Here is a 21590-nt window from a genome sequence, read left to right as displayed (position 1 = left end):
ATACCAGAGTTCACCTTCCTTTCCTTAGGCTCATTGGGCTGCCAGGGAGGCGCAGAACTTATGCCTTAGTGCAAGAGGAGGGGATTCCAGCCTAAAAAACTGCATAAAATGAGAATGACATTAAGAAAACACACCCAAAGATTTAACCACTAAAATGGAAAAAAAACATTTCAGCATCACAGTCTTCCTAATACCCTATAACACAGTTCTTCATGTCACAGAGCAAAATAATTTCCTGTTCGGCTTCACTTTGTGAGCACACCCAGGGACAGGAAAGCTGCAGCAGGAGGTCTGGGCTCTCCCTTCACCCCAGCCCCCAGTGCAGCTCCGGTGTCTGCTCTGCTCCCAGCAGCAGCACACTCAGCCACCGGGTGATCTCTTGAATCACTTTTTAACCAGCTCAAGACGACTCCTATGGCAACAGCCTTGTTTGTGTTTGAGTAATGCAGGGGATTTCTACAAAGCAGTGAAGGGAGAGGGAATAGAAGACATTTGGCTAAGGCTGCTTGCACAAGTAAAAACCAGATTTCCTCCACATCTTGCTTCAGAGTGAATTTTTTTTCTCTATAAACATGTAATTACCATTTGCTTTCTGTGCAGATAACTCTTTTTTGCCACTGGGGTATTCTGTTTTACTCTGATGGAAGCCAGTCTGCCCTGCAGTCCATACATGCTGCAATGCCTGCAGTCCCCCTTCTGCCTCAGCATCCTGCTGCCTGTCCCACCCCATGCCTTGGCACCTGATGTGTGAAGAGCTCTGCTTGTAGTACACAGCAAAATCCACGTCACTGCTCTGCTGTGACAGAGCTATCTTTAGGCTCTCCAGGAACTGCAACTGGGTTTCCTGAATTAAATCATCTGCAGACCTGGTGTGCCCCAGGCTGCAGGGCTGAGTATGGCACATCCCTTCCCCTGCCCTTCTCTGTCCTCTCCACTCGCTGCTGACCCATGCTAAGGTTCTCAGTGCTGAGATGAGTTTGGCTGAAGCAGAGATTTGCACCTATGTAGAAGGAATGCAGCTCCTGTGGTGCTCTACTATTTTAACCATCACTTGATACCCATTTGGATTCGTGAAAAAATAACTGCCCTTCATTGACCTCTGTAGGAAACATATCAAACAAAACAATCTTTTGCAATCTACTGCAAGAAGCAGAGCTTGGTCTTAAATCCATATTTTTATCCCAGAGATTCAGTTGTAAGCTGAGCCCAGGGAAATGACTGTAATTTTCATAAGCTGTTGTGAAAAAACTGTGAATCTGGCCACATGGAATGTTCTCCATGCTCTCAGGAAACTCCTCTCTTCTTGTTGTGGACTGGACACTGTGGAGCTCCTTAGAAATTTTGGTCTGCAGGACTTAGGCCTGAAGGATTCTATATGATTTCCCCATATTTCAGAATTATAAAGATCTGGTTTTAGCCTGTGCTTTTATCTACTGATAGCTGTGGGTTTTGCCATGCAGTACTGATCCCATAGAGATTTCATAGTCAGCAGCTTGTTTCAGATCTCTTTTCTCTGAGCCTTTTCTGCCTTCTCTGTAAGGCCCACTAACATTCATTTTATGGAGCAGTGAGGGATGCTGTTGGCTTTCAGATGCCAGCCCTGGGCTGGTGCTCAATATCATCCAGGGCTGTTCAGAACTGGGTTCCCACAGGTTGGCAGCATATTCAGAGAGCTCATTGCCAGACAGCGTGAAGGGCCTCCAGCAGGAGACCACATTTCGTAGCTGAAGTGTCAGCCCTGAAGACAGCTGCATACTCCTTTATTTTCAAGTCACTGGCGTCAGTGCTAATAATTAATTAGCTGCTCTGATGTTGTGGTTCAGATAGGATTTTTCAGTCATATAGCATTGAAACTGAAAAATGCAAAACATCCTCATCCCCCTTGGTTAGTTCATCTCTGTGTCTCTTATGCTAGAGTATAATTGCATTCTCCATCTACCAGACCTTGTACAGCTAGACTATGTGTGGATGACATTCATAAGCCACAGGTATTGTGGTTGTGTGAATTTTGAGCAGCACACTTCTATCCAAACTCACCAAAAACAGCGATAGTCTCACCAGAGTTCAAAGTTCAAAGGAATTGTCAAGCTCTATAAACTGCAACATTTCCCATAAATAAAAATGCTGCAGTGCCTAATCTGTCCCATCACTGGCTGGAGTGATAGGGACACTGCAGCTGGAGAGATGCCTTTCTGGGAAACAATCATATGTAGTCTGTACATTAATTCTTGAAGATTTTCTTTGGAGTTTTGTCTAATCAGCTTTTTTTTTATTGTTGTTTTTAAAAAATCTTGTGACTCCTGCTCCAGTGATCTGGCCAACACCAAGGGTGAGGGGCTGAGAGACTCCAAATAAATCAGACATGAGAGCCAATTGAAAGGGGGTGTTCTTGGCAGGGCTCCTCCAAAACACAGAAACAGATGTAAAGAGGCACAGAGGAGCAGCAGTGCCTCACTGCTGCTTACAGAGCCCAGCAGGGAGCTGGTTAATCTCGCACTGGGGCTTTCCAGGCTCCAGCCTGGCTGGACTGGAACCCAAAAAGGCAACATCCGCATATGCGGGAGTTAACTGGGTCTGTTCTGAGCGCATGGCTATCACTGTCACATATGACATGAAATTCAGGGTATATCAAGGATTCAGTAACAGCCATTTTCCAGTAACACTGAATTTGGGGTCTCTCTTGACAGCAAACTCTGTCCTAGGAAGAAATAAATAGGAAACATGTCACAAGACCCTCTGCAGCAGAAAGGTTGCTGCTGCCCTCTGACTACTGCCTGGAAGAATTCCCATGCACTCAAAGAGCCTGTGGTTATGTTAGTCACGTGGCAATGAGAAAAGAGCCTGCCAGGGGGGCAGCTCTGTGTGACTGTGCCCCCTTTTCCTTCCGCCAACGTGGAATGGGGCAGAAACCACCAGCACAAAGGCATGGCGGTGCCAGGCCAGAGGGGCACGCAGATGTTGACACCCTGCAGCAGTGGGCGCAGGAGCAGCTTGGGCACCGCATGCTTTGGAGCAGAGAAGTGGCATTTTAGCTGCTGTATGAGAATGCAAACAAAGGGAGGTTTGCTGTGTAATGTTTCCTGCTTTAGAGGCAATCCAAGTTAGAAGGATTGCTAGAACAAGTTGTCGCCTGTAGGTTTTGCTTCACTGCTGTTTCACCAAACTGCAGATCCTGCATGTCTGAAATACTCCAGTTTTGTGAATTTGTCGTTATCAGAAAAATAAAAACTCTTGACTGACATAAAAGATGTGTTCTTGCCTGTTTGGGAAGAGCATCCTGCTGCAGTAATTCTGCCCAGAGAAAAACAAAGAGCACTTTCTAATTGCTTAAGCAGGAAAGCAGAACAAAAAAGCATAAAATATTCAGTGGGGTAAACCATGCATTAAGGATAGCATTTCTGAGCACAGTGTCATGTTCTTGTACTAATGCTCTGCAGCCGCTGTAGTGTGCATTTTGAAATGCTGATATCCACTTAGAAAACTGAATTAGAATTCAAAATCTATTTTACAAATGGGAAAAAAAAAGACTAACCAAAGTTTATCCCTATTTTTGCATTTGGGTAAGGATTTCCCACTCCAGTGAGTTACAAGACTGTGGCTTGCCTATGCCATGTACCTGTGGCCCTGAAGCACTGAGCCCCGGGCTGGGAGCCATGGGAACAGCAGCACCAAGCTCCATCCAAGAGGGACAAAATCAGAAAGATTTTGGTTTCCCGTAGTTCCTGGGAGGCCATCATTCCATACTGACTCAACACTTGAAAACTGGCCTTGAAATTCCATTATTCCCTGGATGAATCAGAATACTTGGGAAAGTGCAGGCTACCTGTAACCAAAGCAGCATGATGCTGTTCTCCTCGTGGGGAAGAGTCTATGCATCCAGGCAAGAGAACATCCCTGCCACTGCATTCCTGAGAAGAAGGAAGGGCTGAGCATGGATGCAACGGACACGACAGAGTGCAAGGCAAGGCATGGGCTGCAGCACCGAGCAGCACTGGTTAGAGGTAGGTGTTTGGCATTTCTGTCTCCTGGTCATACAGAGTGAGTTTAAAGTATCTATATAAGGAGCAGCTGGCGTGCTTAGAATCCATTAAGTCTGACAGGGAACATTAGTGGAAATAATGCTCTCTCATAGTGGTCTTCTCAAGGTTAGAACCAGCGCTGGAAATGTCTAAATGGAATAAATGGAATAACAGTTACCCCTCTATCTCTTGGTACACTTTCTGATCCCACTGCTTCCCTCGCCCCGTACCTCCTCTAACCAGTAACTGCAGATTCCTGTGGTACTGAGGAAATCTGGACATGAAGTTTTGCAGAAAAGACAGGTCACTGTGGCAGTGAAAAGTGGCAAGAAAGGACACACAACACACAGCTTATGTCTTTCTGCCTGGCTGCACTGGTGCCAATGGTCTCTCATGCTGGGTGACAAAAGCCAGAGGGAAGCATGCTGGATACCAATGGATTTAGCTAATAGGAATCAAAGTATGTTTGTATTAATTGCTCAGTGCTCAAATGTGTTAAAACTATCCACATAACAATAACAATCTATTTCATAGCTTATGTATGACTTGATATTTCCAAAGATGCTGTTAAACAGCAGTTCTTGCTGGAGTCCATGACAACAGAGGAGAGCTTGTACATGCATAAAACAGATAGCTTGAATGCAAAAAGACATTAGATTTTCTGGCAGAAGTCTCAAATTTAAGTATAGATGAAGAAAAGATGTTCTTCAAGAAAAGCTATGTTTGCTTAGATGTGATAATATAACATATGGTACTGCAGCCAGGGGGAGCATTTACAAGTACAAAGAGAAAAACAGCAGCACAAAAAATTTGCAGGATATATGCAGATCTTTCATTATCAGCATAAGTGTCATGAGCATGTTTCATGAGTGTCTAGAATTGCTCCAGATCTTCTCTTTTCAACATGTCCTCAGTCCTGCTGAAAACATTTCCTGTTGAAAAGTACTGGTCAACCAGTTTGGCCTTAAAAGTAAGAATCAGAGGGAAGTATGACAGTGCATTAACATTCCCAGGCTTCTCAGCATAGACATCAGTCCAGCTGAACCTAAATCCAAATCAAACCAGTGTTCAAAGTAGTGAAACACAGCACAGGGCTACTGACTCTCAAGCTCATGCTGCAGAGCAACCAACTCAAGCTAAGTCAAAGCCTTTCACAGCCTGTTTAATGACATAGCACTCAATAGTTCTGCTGTTTAACTAAAGCAAAATCTCATGCCATAAAAGAGTTGCTCATCTGGGGCCATCAGTAGGGTGGGAAAGATTACCACTCTCAACAGCTTTTCACCTTCCTGTGCTGCACATTACCTATTTAGCAGCTGATGTATCTGAGCGCTCCCTGACTGACCCACAAGCACCAGGTGACTTGTCCAAGCCATCCCCACCTGATGGTGCCTCCTGCCTCTCCCGGGCTGTCCCAGGCTCAGAAAACTCTGAGGATTTAAGCAACTGACAAGAGGAACTTTTCCTTTGAAACATACACATATGAGGCCTTGAGAAATGTGTTTGAAAAACTACAAAATAAACGTAGGCCTTCTTAGAATCTAATTGCCTTCTTTCTTGTGACCCTTTGAAACAATTAACACTTTAGCAAACCACTTCTGTAAAGTTTGTGGAACTTTATGGCCCTCAGTATTAAAGTCATTGGAGCCATTTTTATTGGGTAGAAGTGTCTCTGCATCACCTCACCCTGAACACACATCAACTCTATTTGATTTTCCGTTATTTCTTGCAAACATGACCCAAGCCCACTCCAACTTCAAATGGAAGTGAAAAGGTCAGAATCATAAATTTCTGACTCTGCTGGGTAAAGGTAGATATTGCACTCCAATCCCTGTTACTAATGGCAGCTGTACTTCACTGCAGTGCGGGCAGCGCAAAAGGGCACCAGCAATGACATCTTTCATCACTCACACTGAAATGCTCATCACTTACTGTCTCTTGTGCAGAGTGCCAGCAAAATGAGATGCAAATGGATCTGTTGACAAACAGATCAAATGTCAGCACCCAGGGCGATGCGTTGTTAGAGTAAGGGCACCAGATACTGCAGAATTGTTTAGAAGGGACAAGTGCTGAGAGGTGAGCAAAGTTGCCAGCACATTTGCTTTCTGTGTAAGCAATGTGGTTTGCCTGTCTGGCTCTGGTTCCCTGAGGCCTTCACCCTCCTCTCCCATTTCTTTCAGGTAGCCGCATCTCTATGGCTCTTAGTTGGTGTTGCAATGCAACAGGAGGAGTTAGAGGACATACATGGAGGCACCAAACCCCATGGGGAGCTGTGATTTGGGGGTGAAATGCCCTCTGCTTGTTGGAGGCTGCTTGAGTGGGGTGGAGAGCTTCTGACAGCAGATGTTGGGTGTTGTGCAACTTGGGGCAGTTATTAGATACAACACTCCTTCTGTGTGCTCTGACTTGTTTGCTTTAGGGTTAGGCTTTTTAATCCCACTGGTATTTATATTGTTTTGCAATGTTTTTATTATTACTCTGAATCACTATCCAGGGTTTGTGCTAAGCACAACTTAATCAATGCTTTTATTCCTCTTTGTTTTTCTCCCATAATAAGCATCTTGAGGCTCCAAGAGCCGCTGCTGAGAGAAGCATACTGCAAACTTCCCTTTCTTTGATGCTGAAATGTGCAGCATTGTCCATGGGGAAGGAGATGGAGTAAGAGACTGCTGCTTGTTTCCTCCATGCCTGGAGCAAAGGAGGAAAGATATGACAGAAATACGAGCATATACATAAAGGTTGTACTTGTGATTGACTTAGTACCTTCTGGGCAAAATAATACATAAGCAAGGTAGCAATTAGACAAATGAGCCATTCTTTTTGTAAAGTTGTTATTAGTAGGTTATGTTTAACATATGCTCAAGTCTCCACGTCCCATTAAGGACTGCTGGTTTTTGTGCTTTGCAAACAAGGTAGTGTATACATAGTGGGCAAGAGTAGGCTTATTCCAGTCAGTTTTTGATGAGCAAATATTCTGATGGTATATTTTAATGGTGTGAGGGGAGAAACTATCCCATGAAAGGATGTGAGCCAACGGGAAAAGCAGCTCCTAATGAGATATGAGCAGCTCTGAAACCACAGGGTTTCCCATCTTAAGCTGATGGATTTGTCACTTCCTCCCTTGGCTCTTTCCCAAATGTAGATGCCAAGTGAAACAAAAACAATAACTTCAGCTGAAAATCTTCATAGATAAGGACATTAATCAAAAATTGCAATGCAGAGCATCAGGGAAGTATTTCTATGAAAAAAAAGCCAATGTAAGATGTGAACATCTCGCTTTCTATGAAAGGAAAATGTGTTAAATAGTAAAAACAAAGTGTGGCAAGTAAGGAACTTCTGTAGAAATAAACTGGGGTATTTTAATCAGATATCATCTCAGACGGTCCTTACAGATAATCCTGAAATAACATCTTCATCTAAAACAATCCAGTTTTGAGATAGGAAAATAGTGGGAAAGTGCAAATCCCTGATGCTGTAGAAATAACAAAACATATCCCTCATAGTTTCCATACTTTGGAATATGTTTTTCATGCAATAATTAGTGGAAATGTGGTATTTTTCTGAAGAGATCTTCAAAAATGAGGACTAAATCTGATTTGAAAACTAGCAATAACAATTACCACTCTAGCACTAAACCAAGTAAAGCTGCAAGAGAAATGGGAAAGATTTAAACCTCCAAGCAGTGGGGCAGATGTCATTCCCTGATGCCTGGGGAAACTCCTCCTTGCATCATCTTGTCTCCAAAGTCAGCTCCAGGCTCTGCTCCTCTGCTGCTCTGCGATCTGAGGTCGGGATTGTCAGCATGACCCGGAACAGCAGTTTCTCAGTCCACCACAGAAGAAACAAGCTCCATGGAAGCTCTGCCCGTACCCCAGTGACCAACCGCACGTGTCACGCTCCATGGCAGCTTCCCTGCCCTGCCAACCTGCACTCCAGGCTCCCCGCATCCAGGAGCGGATGCATTCTCTGACCCTTCCTGGCTGTCTGCTTCCTTTTGCATGTTTCCCGTGGTGTTCTTATGGCCCATTTATTTTGCTCTCTATCCTGGCAGCTCCATCTGGCTCCTTCTATTGCTTACTCTGTCTCATGATTTCCTGTGTGTCCATCAAAGACCGTCACATAGGAGGACTGAACAACTCTGATCTGCAGTAATAGGAAAGGGAGTATATAGCTCTTACATATGAGATTTTCAAGCAGAATACAAGTCTGCCTCTCTGCCATGGTACTGAAACACTCTCAGTCTAGCCCAGATTGTATATACCCATGTACCTATCCTTGCAAATGGCTTTGTCTTGTACTAAGGCAGTACCTGGAACATCTACAGGAAGATACTTGAGTGCTCTCTATGCACTCCTGCTTCTATTTCTCTTTTCTCCATGGGTTTGTTCATACTTTAAGCCTGACCTCTCTTTCTCTGCCCATTGTGGTTTCTCTGTGCCTTCCGGTTCGGCCCTGCCTCTCCCATCATTGTACCAAGCTCCCAGCAAGGCTCTCTCCCCAGACCCCTGCTGAAGACCAGCATCTTTCCTATCATTATTACCTTTTCCTCATCCACATCTGAGATCTTTCTACAGTTGTGGGGCATCTTTTTCCAGCTATCCATTGCTGCAGAATTAGCAGTTGTCGGTCAAACCTGCTAGCAGTGAACATTTGTACTTTGTTAGCATCTCAGCTGATACTTAGGCTGCACCAAAATGAGTATGTACAAAGCCGAAGGAAGATGGTCCTTGGCCCAATAGGAAAGCTGCAGAAGGTGGGTGAGTACAAGCGGAGTGCCTCAGGGCAATGAAAGTCAAAGGATTGCTGTGCCATACTGCACAACAGTGGCTTCTCAAGCGGGAACTTCAGACGTTTTTGTATACCACAGATTTTCAGCCTGCCTTCCTTCCCTCTGTCGCTGAGTTGCCATAAGAATCTCAGCCAAATAATTCAAACTGCGTGCTAAACATTGGTTAGAGAACCCCACACATGGCATCAACTTACACAAACTCCTAAGGTTACCAAAGATACAACTGCTCTAATGATAGTGTTTCACAGTGCTAAGACTGTAGCATGAACTCCTACTGGAAATACCTCATCATCTTCTGTCCTCACTGTGCTTCTTTGATGTCACCTTCTCTGAAATGAATAATAATAAGTGTGTGTTGTTATGAAACTCAAATCATTGTATACTCTGGAAGAGAGGAAAAGAAAGCTAGCACAGGAGACTCGTCCTAGCAGGGAACCCAGGGCTGAGATGTGCTGAGACACAGTAATGATGTGCATAAGCTTCAGCATGGGAAGAACAGAGCAGCTGAGCGACTTGCCAGGATGGATTGCTGCCTCTGTGCTGATATGGGAGAGGACACCATTCCTGCAGCGCTTCTGCGGGGTCAGCTGTGGCTGAGCGCAAGGCTCTGCTGGCAATGGTAACTCCAGGAGTCAAGGAGCTTATTGTTATCAGCAGAGCCAGAGCATGTTGTTAATAAATGTACATGGACTCTGTGCTTGCCTATAGCACATGCTTGTACAGCCATTTCTGACAGTTAAAGATGTGCTAAGTTTCCTTGACAGAAAACAGAGGTTTTAATAAAATAGCTGCCATTGGACTAGAGGCTCCTGGACAGAGCTCTAGGGGAAGAACTTCCCATGACCTTCTTGGGGAAGAAATGTTAGTTTTCTAATAGCGGTCCATGCAGTAAATAAAATCTTTACTCTCCAGCATACAGAGTTTTTTAACGTAACCCCTGTGACTCAAGTCCTGAGCAACTGCATATGTTGTTTGCTGAAATGTATAGCAAGTTACACTCATCTTTCCTTTCAGAAAAAGGAACTTTTAAAAGCTATTTCAAAACAATGAATTTGGAACTGTACAAGAATGAAGCAAGAACTTCTGTAATGCATCAAATCGCTTTATATCACAAATTTTAATCCTCACATGACAATCATTTACTGATTTATGCACCCTGTTTAAGCAGCCGACTGCTGGTCCCGCGTATCTGGGAATTTTCTACTCTACATGGATTTTGTTTTGGATTATAGCTAAGTTCACATTTAATGTATTTACCTTTGTTTAAAGCATGCTTTACGAAAGTAGCAAAACCCATCACCCGGCTGTCTTTACTCATGGCACTCAGTTCATGCTTAAGGGTGAATTAGCTCCTTATTCAACATTGCTGGGTTGTTTATACGGTGCACATGTCACTGAGCAAAGACTGAGTAAGGAAAGATTTATTCACTAGCTGCCCTACCTGCGAGTGCTTCCCAGCGTCAAGACAAGAAGTGTGCAATGGGAAGTTATGCCATCTATTCTAAAAGCGAGACAAGAGTGAGGCAGAAGGAAGGTATGGAAAGAGATATCCACAACAAGCTGATTCATCATGAACACATTTGCACCCAGAGACAACAGCTTGGTTTATGCTAAGGTGCTGCCCTTCCGAAGCTGTGTTCCACACTGGGAGGGAGAACATACTACATGCTGTGAAATCAGGGTGATTGACTTCATTGCACCAAAGGTCTTGTGTTGAAATTGTTGTTGTTTGTGCTTGGCAAATAAATGAGATATACATTGTGGGAAAACAAAAAAAGGGGATGATCTCAGCAGAGTCCACCTAGAATGACCACTTCTGGAGTATCTGGGACGTTGGCTGATTTCTGGATGGATGAGATGCCCACACCAGCCCTCCAAGCTGCCTGAGTATGAAATGCAAACTGCTTGCATGACCCTGGCATTTGTGGCAACTGCCTTTGTGATCCTGAACAAGCAGCAGTCTCTGTGTGCAGGATGATTTCTCTCTAGGTATTGATGGGCTTCTGCACCCGGGGAGAGGCACTTTGCCTTTGCTCAAGCAGAGGCAAACACCTTCAGAGCTGCTCTTGTAGTGAAGTGTCTGATCACACTTGAGTCCTAAGGTTCTAGTTCAATCCATCACTTATGCCCTTTTATAGCAAGACTTAAAATATGCTCTTAAATGCCTAAAACGTGAAGTAAGAGGAGTCCAAGAGAGATGTTTCTCTGAAGGCTTCTACTATCTGCAAGAAGAAATCCCTCTAGAAAATCAAATAAAATACATTAAAATACACAAATAAAAGGGTCTATATACTTGCTGAGACTGCTTTGAGAAGGAAATGAAGCTCACATGGTTTCACTCTGCCAGATTCCCTTTCGTGCAGACCACATCTTTGCAGTTTGCCTGCCAATTCAGCCAGGATGGAGCAGAATAAGGGTCCAAGAGAGGCTCCTCCTTCCTACTCTGTAAAACCTAGGGGCTGCACAAAGAGGAGAAACCCTGATCCGCCTCTCTCCTCCAGGGAAAATACCCTATTATGCGCCCAGCAATTATCCTTTCTGTTTAGAAGGCCTGTTGGCAGATTAGCTCATGCTGTCCCAAGATGATTCTTACCCCAGGTGTTTCTCACAGCTGTGACCAGGTACTCAGAGCTGTGCTACCCTTCACAAAGGCAGTGCAGAGGAAACAGAGCTGGCATTACCTATGGCTGGGTCTAAACTCTTTCACTCATTCCTAACCTCTTGTGTTAATTATTGCCATGATAGTGGCTGCTTTGGTAACATTCTTGACCTGTAATGATGAGCGCTCTTGGAGGTAGGCAAAAGGACTTGACAGTGTTGAAAATGAGTGGAGAAATGTATTTTCATGGGTAAGTAAGAGTGGTGGCAATTGTCATTGGGCTTATTGCAGGTATTAAGAAGAGGTTCTTGAGGAGATGGGTGCGGTCTGTGGTGTTTCACACAACATATAGAAGGAACATACATTAAAAATGGTCAGCACGTTATTTGGTCATGTCTTTGTTTCTCATTTTAAAAGTATAATGGCAAAACAAAAAGATGAAAAGCAATACCTTTCCAGGTATAAAATGGCTTTTGAATACCTGACTTTGCATTTTGATTTCAGCAAACAAAATTCCACTAATCAATTTAACCACTTTCATTGAAAAAAAAAATGTTGACAGAAGGTTTTAAATGAATTACCAAACCAGTCATGGATGATTAAGAATAATTGCACTAGGAAGGAGTCTAAGCTCTGTTTTCAGTCATACTCTTGAATTTGTTAAAATGCATTAAGTTTATCAGGTAGTTTCCTTCTTCACATGCAGGAAGAGAAAGAACATTTTCCTTGTCTACACAGACAAAGCTCCACACAGTGAGTTTTATTAATTGATTAGGGGAAAAAAAAAAAAGTACTCAAACCTGTCTGTAACTGCTATCTTAAACAAGAAGACCTGAATTATTTGTTGAAGGGCAGAAGAAATACATGCCTAAGAAGAAAACGCGTTGTCTCTAAGGGAAACACCATGCCTCTGACAGCCTCTGCAAGAATTGTTCCCCATTTGTGCCTTGCATCCAACCAAACATACAGACTGTGCTACCAACCGCTTCAGTGCCACATATCAGCAGCAATCACTGATGTGCAATTAAACCATCTAGTCAGAGATGATGCTTTCTGATGGCTGTCTTAACCACAAACACCAGGAAAGAGTGCAGGTTGCCTCCAGAAATCGCAGTTGTTTATTCTGTGTTGTCAGCCATCACTGTGCAGATGTTGCAGTAGATTCTAAACTCATGTGAGATAACAGCACCTGAAAGACAACGATGGTGCCAAAGCAAAAGGGAGGGATGTATAAGGCCCAGTCCTCTTAGTAGGGCCTGCTGCCTTCTTTCTGAAATTACCCAGTAGCCTCCCATGAACAGATACAGTTTTACTCTCCTTAGTTAGCGTGCCTCACCGATATTAGCAGCAGTGTACAGTACTGCTCTGCAAAAGAAGTTTCAGAAACAGTACATTAGTGTCTCAGTGACATTCAGACGAGCTGTGACCTCTTTAAGCCTCTATGGTATGAAGGCTTATTATGCACACTCTATAGCTGCAGAACAGAATATTCCCCTCTTCCATTCATTTGTTGTGACTCCATTATGTTCCTCTGAATAGCTTCATACAGTAAAGAGCTCAGTGAAAATGCTTTTCTTTTAGCCACCTCCTGAAGATCTGACCACAGCTGCAGATGCAGGACAGAAGAAACCTAAGAAACTTTTATCTCATTATTATGTAATCTGAATGCTGCCTCCAGGTAATAATTATCTCTCTAATATTTTTTTAACTCACATTTTAAGTCTAACTCTATGCCTACTTGTAAGCTTAAAAGAAGACTTTTGAAAAGGGTAACAAATCTTTGATTACACTCAGTATAGCTATTACTAGCAATAGGCTGCACAGGAAGATGAGACACCTGAAGACAAGAGGCCTAGCACTTTTATTACATACCTTTATACTGCTTTAGGAATCTGCACTTGCTTAAATTCATTCACATGGTACAAAGAAGGACTTTGAAATAGATCTTGGCTTCTAGGGTTATGAGGGTTAGCCTCATATTCCTGAGTCTTCACAGTAGCACGTGTGTCCCAGCACCAAAACTAGAAGCACAAAACACAGAGGGCAGAATTCTAACCCAATTAGAGTCATTTGGTCAAGTCTTGTTTGACATGGCACTTTTTTTTGTTTGTTTCAACATGGTTGTCCAGAGTCTTATCATGCTGTAAAGCATTTCCCTCCTAGAATCCAGCACAAGAATGTCTCATGTTGGAGATGTCACTAAAAGTGCTGTTTGTAGCCTATTGCATTCATATTGATAACACAGCCAAGGATTAAAGGCAAGCTTCACCCTTGCCAAACCCTATGCATCTCCTTAGGACACAGCAAACTTAGTCTCAACCACCAGTATAGCCAGAGAAGACTTTACATTATTTTTTTTCCTAGAAAGCAGAACACCGGAGCTGGTGCTGAAGAGCTGTCCCAGGAGCCAGCCAACCCACTTGGAGCGTATGTGTCCTCGTGTCTCCTCTCAGCTGCTGTCAGCATCTCCAGAGCCCTAAGAGAAAGGTGATGTGGCAAAGAACAGGAAAAATGAGGGCTCCTTTTTCAAAATCCAGTTTGATCTTCAGAGATATCAGTGACAAAATAATAACAGCATCTTCCAATTTGTTTACTAAATTAATATTATATAGATACCGTTGTGCAGTGCCAGCTTTTTGTCCTGAGTTGGTCTTCAGTGAATAAGGAGAATTCTCAGAAGTCCAACCAGAGGACTTGTGCTTTGATAATCTGGTCTGCTGTGTTCCCCATCTCTCCTTCCCTCTGTAATCAGACCATCGGTCACTACAAAGGATCAAAATTGCCATGTTTAAATACTACTCTCCTTGTGAGAAACTAACATATGATCAAAGCTTAACAGCATGAAATGCATTTCTTGTTTTTGCAGTAAACCTTCACGTCCCTTGTTGTTGATCCAAGTTCATGGAGGTTTATTTTCAAAGCAAATCTCTTGTTTTCGTTCCACCAGAGAGCTGTTACAAAGCCAACTATTGTTACTGTAGAATATAACTATATTTTTTTTAGTCTAACTGTTCAAGGAAAATGCCTTTCATCAGGTAAAAAGTCATTGCATATATGCATTATGCAGACATGTCTTGGACACAACAAACAGTTAATGGTTTTTAATTAAATGGAGTGAGACAAAGCACTCAAGGAGTGACCCAAGGATTACTTTTGGAAGAAGTTTCTCTCATGACTAATAGTGCCTACAAATAAGATGGGGTATTACAATAAAATTCTACTGCTGACAAAAATATTAACAGTAAACGATGACAGAGCTTTCATCTGGGACTAGGAGAACATCTGGAATGTATTAAGACTGTAAAATTTCCCTTTAAGTATGGATTGCTAAAGTTAAAACCAGCCACCCAGAAACTATGGCACTCAGAGTAACTCAATATTTTTTTTCATTAAAAATTACTTAAAGTGATTTACATCTTTCCTTGGTTGACACTGTGATGTTCTGCTTGTCCAGACTGTGAGCCATGAAAATATGTATGTGATGAGAAAGAATGAAGAAAAAAGTTCTCAGATCTGTCCTGTGTTCATCTGGAAAGCAACTCTGGTTCCAGGCATCCTTCTGTAAGGCAATCAGTCAGATGCTCTTTGCAACCATTCTGTGCAGATACCCACTGCTTATTAATACCATGTGTGAAGCTGATGCATCACGTATCTAGAGATGCAGTGTAAGCACCAGATACTGACAGAGATAAACAGAAGAGATGTGGGGGGTGCTGGGAGATCATTCTAGAAGACAAGTAAGTTTGCCTTAAACAAAAAGGCAGTGTGCTAAAAGAAGGACGAGATTGTAGCAAGGTTCCTATTTCCCATCCTCCTTCTTCCCTGTTGCCAGTTCTCGTGACATCTCTCACTGCAATCCTGTCTTAATTTAGACTGAGTTCCCGGAGACAGAAATTATCCTGTAACTTGTATATATTGCATGCAGTACAAGAAGTGCTCATCTCAACTGGATACTCAGATGGTGCCTAGGAGGCAGCTACAGCATAAAAATGGAAGCTGAATGTCTTTGTGGCTCAACTCCAGAGGTGCTATTGTTTTTGGCCACAGTGGAAGCTCCCAGAAGGCAAGCCAAGGTCTGTAGAACAAACTAAGGGAGGAGGGCTGGGTGCTGCCCTTCCTGTCCTTGGCAAACTGGACTGAAGCCCTCAAAGCCCCTCTAAGCCAGATTCCTTCCACCTCCCAGGAGGCTCCAGGTCATGAAGATTCAGCACTGATGGTCCAAGCTGCCTCTGCTGGGAAAGAGATAGAGAGAGGACTCGAGGAATCACCCACCTCTCCTAAGAGAAGAGTGCAAATCATCTTCAGAAGTGTCCATTCTTTCTGCACTTGCACTAATAGTAATGGGAATACTTGAGAAGGACTAGTTACTAATCACTTTCAACAACTAGTGTAAGGCAAGATACAGCCCTTCACTGTGTTGAGAAATCAGCCCTGCCAAAGAGCTTTCCACCCCTACCCATCCCACCCTGAGAAGCTTCCTGGCAGTTCCTGGAGGACACTCAGAGCTATGCATGCAGCAGACAGCCCCCTGCTGCTGTTGGCACAGCAGTGGTGGGTCCTGGTCCCCCTCAGCGCTGTGCATCCTGTGGTGTAAGACATGCACAAATGCAGAACAGAAAGACAGGCCAGAATAGTGAGCCAGCTCACTAGGTGGCCTTGGTAAGTGTCTGATGCCTCAGCTGAGTATGTATTTATTTCTACTTACACATGTTTTGCTTAGAATAGGGCAGGGGACCTGGACATCTCTGCCATCGGTCACAAAGCTGCAACGTTTAGGAAGAAGAGATAAATCTTCTCTCTCTCTCTCTTCCTACCATCCTTCAGCTCTTTCCTCTAACCAGGCATTTGTGTGGCTGAAAAACTAAAAGTAGCTGCAGACATAGGACTTTTTCAGAAGTTCTGCAAGGAGCAGGCATATATCCACTGAGATCCTCACAGACCTGCAGCATGCAGCATCCGAACTCTGATGAGATAGTGGATACTTCTGTGGCGTTTAAGAGGGAATTTCAAAATGCCAGCCTGTAGTGTTGAGAAGACAACGTAATGTGGACACTTGAAGATCTGAACTTCTTGACCTGCCCCACAACTCATCTTCCCAAGGAGCTGTTGAACATTAACAAAAAAAATAATATAGAACGAAGAGAAAATCTAATTCTGGAAAAATTCTGCAAGGCCAATACAGACATATTTTGTGCTGAGCACCGATACTCATCCATTTTTGGGCATGGTAGTAATAGGGTGGCATGCGTTATGCAGGAGGCAAAGTAGGGGCTGGAATAAGCTGCTTATGTCCTCAAATTTTTCCTCCTATCAGTAAGACATTGCTCCTAAAGGCAATGAAGGAAACCTGCCAATTACAACAGCTAAAACCAACACCCTGAAAAGCATAATATTTAGAGAACGATCTGTGTGGTGGAGCCAGCTAGTGCCAGCTGCCAAGTCTGCAGCCGCAAGAGGCTGGAGCAGCGGGAGGTCTCCAGGAGAGCAGGCCTTGGTGGCTCAGCCCAGGGCAGCCCTCTGTTATGAGCTGGGCACCGAGCAGAGCAGCTGCGCACCCAAGGGCCCAGACTGCCAGCCCCACATCTCATGGAGCTTAGCAAGACCCTGTCACTGGACAGGCCTTCTCGCAGGGTGGCAGCTCCTTCTGGTGCTACAGCAGTGACACAGTTTGCTGTACCTCAGCAAAACAGGACTTGCTTGTTTCTTTCCCAATCCAGAGAGTCATAAAACAGCTTTAACTAACCCCACAGCAAGTAATTCCTAAGAGGTCTCCTGAATTTCTCTGTATGGCCCATTCTCCCCATTTGCTCCTGGCCGCCATTGCAATTGCCACAGGCCCCTCTTCTTGCAGCTGTTCTGCACGCTGCCTGCTGTCCGTTGCCGGCATTTTCCTCTCCATGCCAGGACAGCGCTGCGGCTCACTGTAACAATATTTCCTCATAAGGCTTTGCTTAAAATTACAGAGCTTCTATTTGTTGGTGCTGGGTGGTGGCATGTGAGGCTGTACAAAAGAAAACAAATGTTTGAGATGCTTTTGAAGGTGCTGTCATGAGACAAAGCAGGGCACTTGGGCCTGACATTAATACATTTCCTTGTGCTTGGATAGAGCAGAGCCTGTTCAGTCTCTGCAACAATCCTCCCCTGGGAAGTTTCCATAGCCTCTCCTCCTGCTCTGCTGGCCTCCAGGGCTGTGCTCCTTGAGGAGAGAGCTGGCAGCTCGCCCTCACCTTGCCAAGAGGCTGACTGGCCACTGGCACCTTGCAAAAGCAATTCCTTCAGCCCTGTTTGTCATGCAGGTGAGACAGCTGGGAATGCCAAGAGGACCAGGAAGCAGAGGAAGGGGTGAGGAATCAGCCCCTGCATCTAATTCAGCTTGCTTTCTCCTTATCCAGCCTGGTTTGGAAGCAGAACTTAAAATCTGTTTGTTTAGGAGGTTTGTTATAGTTTTGGAAGCTTACACTAGAGTTACACAGAGCAGCAGGGCAGAGGGTAAAACAATATTTTATTCTGAAGTTAAAGCACTTTCACAAGGGTAAAATAAGTAGGTTGTGCTGGCTGGGACTCATTCAAGTGCAGTGTCCTGTGCTGCAGGAGCTGAGACCTTCCTCAGTCCTGCTCTAAATGTGGGCACACTGCACCCATGGGTGATAGAATCCCTGGGGCTCTTCTCTGCTTATCATTTGGGATCCCTTGTGATTGCTTCTGGAAAGAAAGGGATTAATTTAATGGCCAGCCAAATTTGGGCATAGTGTCTGTATTAAAGTCCTCAGAATACAAAACTTTCTATCTTGACCTAAGAAATTTACTACTATCCATCAGCAATCCCTGGAAAGATTATGCCTTCTGGTACCTTCAGGTGGCTGATCAGCTGATTAAATGTGGTGAAATACTGGCATCTGTGGGTATGACACCGGTAACAGAGCAGTACCCAGGTATTTAGGCAGAGACATCTTTCAAAGTTGGAAATGTTTGCTAGTTTTGTGACCGACTGTGCTCTTCTTCTTGGAAATAAGAAAAACTCCCCCGGAGTTTTAGTTGTGGTGTTGAAATTTCTTGTTTAACTTTCTTGTTTTTCCCTTCTGAAACTTCCATACTAATTCCCCATGGAAATAAGATGTGCAAAGGAAATTTATTTGGAGGAAATTCATAGGCAAGTGAGGTCCCAGGAGGTGCAAAGACTTGTCCTAAGCCCTGCAGGAAGCTAGCTGCACACTGTAGAACCACAGGGCCTTTAAAATCCCACTCCTTTGTCTTAGCTGCAGTATTCTTGCAAATATTTGGGAGTCACATTTCAAAGTTCAAGCTGGGTTAATCACAAAGAATGCAGCTCTTCCTGCTCCGCTTGAGGAGTGTAAGGTAACAGCGCCTGTGGTGCCCTCCATATACCCCATGCATCTGCACGGGTTTTGAGTAACATCTGATCTCTAAACTCCACATCACACACAGAGATTAATGTTTACCTGTCCGCTATCCTGGCTCCCAGTGAATTCCACTTTATTGTCTTAGCCCTGGCTCACTGGATGTGTATTAATCTTGCCTTTGTGTACACACAGCAGCCTTATTCTGATTATATACTTCCCCTAATTCTATTAAACAGTATTATTATCACAGCACACTAAGGACTTGGCTCCATGCTGATGTGGGCTGCTGTTAGCAGTCTACAGGCTCTGTGTGATAATTAGGAGAGATGGATCTAGCTCCCCTGTGTAGGAAATGATTTGGTAACGAGACCCTGTCATGTTCTGAAAGGAAGGAGAGAATGCCCCATCCCTGGAGGTGCTCAAAGTATTTCACCACATTTAATCGGCTGATCAGCCACCTGAAGGTACCAGAAGGCATAATCTTTCCAGGGATTGCTGCTGGATTGTTACAAATTTCTTAGGTCAAGAAAGAAAGTTTTGTATTCTGAGGACTTTAATACAGACACCATGCCTTGTGCAGCCTGATCTGGTGGGTGACAGCCCTGCCCACCACAGGGGGTTGGAGCTCAATGATCATTAGGGCCCTTCTGAGAGTTTCAGGGCCCTTCATAGAGTCCCTTTCTATGATTCTGTGATCCTGTGAATGGGCTCAGGAGGCTGCAGGCAGTGAGGGCAGGGCATGTCAGAGGGGTTTTGTCTGTGCTGCAGGGCTACCACTTGGCTCCAAGTAGATGACACTTTTGGGAAAGCCACTCCAAGGTTGATTCCCCGCCACATGGGATGCTGCTGGTGGAGCAGGGATGCTTCAGGCAGCAGGAGCTACCTCCAGATGTACATCCTCCAAAGGTTTGTTTTTCTGGGAGGTGACCAGCCCGCAAGGAGAAATAAGAACCTTTTATAAAAAGTGGGGGGATTCGCATAACAGCTGTAAAAGCAACACAACAAACAGAAAATTAGATTTCCCCTCATTGTGTTGAGGAAGCCAAGCTTCCAGCCAGCTGTGGAGGAAATAAGGAGTTTGTATTATTTGCAATGTCAGTGAGGACTCATGCACAAATTTCCTGTCTGGCTCCCTCTGCAGATTAGCAAAACTCCAGCAAAGCATATACTTTCATTACCTTTCATTTTCCTGTTTCTGTGGGAAGAAGAGACTCCCTGAGCAGAGTGGTTGCAGAAGCAGTGGCTGAGAGGATGTGTCACAGGACACTGAGCATGCAGGAGACAAAGATGCAAAGCCCCTGTGGTGCTGGGACAGCTCTGACATCTGCAGTTCCAGACCCAACTGAGGCCACATTTTGCAGGTTTGCGTTAATTGCTTTGATCAGTTAAGAATGTAATTGACTCACAGACCCGCAGTTTTTCCCTGTATGTGTGTTGCCATGCAGAAAACGATCTCCTTTCAATGTTTGTTTTAAACTTCAAAGCACTGACATGCAAACTTAAATGGTTAGAAGAAAAATGGTTTATTCTGTCTTGGTGTTTACTTATCCAGTTTGTCTAAGCAATAAGCACGTCCTGCATGTGTCAGAGTTTTTTTGGCATCTTCTTGTACCCCAGTTCAGGGCATCCCACTGAGCTGTGGGGCACCACCAGGCCATGGTGTCTGCTGGCATCTACAGTGCTTTCACAGCTGCTTCCACCCTGTTGCTGACAGCACTGAGCAGGGGGAAAATAGGCAGGTACTGTCAGCAGGTTGCAGTCAGGTACAGTTACAGTGAAGCAGTCTCCTGATAGCCCTCTGCAAACTGCTTAGCACAATGTGGGCTCCCCAGAGCACCTTGATGAATGGCCTCAGTAGAGACACCATGAACTCCGTCCCTTGAAAGAAAGGAATGAGGAACCCCTGAACCTACTGTAAAAGTTATTTAATTATGGCCTTCCAAGGGAGGCCATAATTAGGCCTTAAAGGGAGATTATAAACAGGAGGGAAATCAACTTTTTACACAGATGGATAGTGATAGGATAAAGGGGAATGGTTTTAAATTAAAAAAGGATTTAGATTAGATGCCAGGGGAAGTTTTTCACAGAAGTGGTGGTGAGAGCTGGCACAGGCTGCCCAGAGATGTTGTGAGTGCCCCAACCTTGGAGGCATTCAAGGCTGAGTTGGATGGGACACTGGGCAACCCGAGCTGCTGGGTGGCACTGCCCAAAGTAGAGAGTTGGATCTTTGAGGTCCTGTCCAACCCAAACTCTTCTCTGAATCTAAGAACATCACCTGACTGCTACCCTCATTTCTGTAGCCAGACAGACCTTCTCACTGGAGGGGACACTGGAAGTGCCATATTTTAAAGGGTCTCTCTGCTAATCACCATGTGTTGTGCAGAGGTGGTGGGTGATGGCCGGAGGGAACAGGAGCAGAGGGACCAGACTGAGGAAGATGCTCCAGGAGAGGGGGCAATCATTAAAATCCAGTTATTAGGAAAGGGACAGGGATTTGCTTCAGGAAAGGCTAAGAGGTTTGTTGATGCCAGGCTCTCCCAAGCCCATTAATTTCTGCTGCAGAAATTGTTTACCTTCCCGGGAGATGAAAAACAGAGTGAGACTTTGCAGCACCCAAATTCCCTGCATTTTTTTAAGATTTTGATTAATCATGAGGCATTTTGGCAGCCTCCTCAGAGACTCCATAACCCCTGTTTAATCAGTCACCAGCTAAGTGCTAACTCTGTCTAGTTGAAGCAGCATGTCTTGAGTACACAGCGGGACCTGGTGGGCCTCAAGATGCGGCAAAGCCAGCAACTGGCTCTATTCAGGGCCTGTGCCCA

At 44.4% G+C, this 21590-nt stretch overlaps 1 long non-coding RNA gene across 2 annotated transcripts; it reads left to right on the top strand.

Moving 5' to 3' along the window:
* The first annotated feature begins 11488 nt into the window (after positions 1–11488).
* On the top strand, positions 11489–18627 carry LOC125695914 (uncharacterized). 2 transcript variants are annotated; one of them, XR_007378096.1, is made up of 3 exons: positions 11489–11657; positions 12989–13085; positions 13772–18627. It is a non-coding gene; the product is annotated as an uncharacterized LOC125695914 (long non-coding RNA). The 2 variants fall into 2 exon arrangements; XR_007378097.1 differs by having other exon boundaries at positions 11495–11602.
* Positions 18628–21590: the final 2963 nt, after the last annotated feature.

The sequence above is a fragment of the Lagopus muta genome, chromosome 7, assembly GCF_023343835.1.
Source record: "Lagopus muta isolate bLagMut1 chromosome 7, bLagMut1 primary, whole genome shotgun sequence".
NCBI lineage: Eukaryota > Metazoa > Chordata > Aves > Galliformes > Phasianidae > Lagopus > Lagopus muta.
The sequence above is the reverse complement of the archived record's forward strand: the minus strand, read 5'-3'. Positions and strand labels throughout refer to the sequence as shown.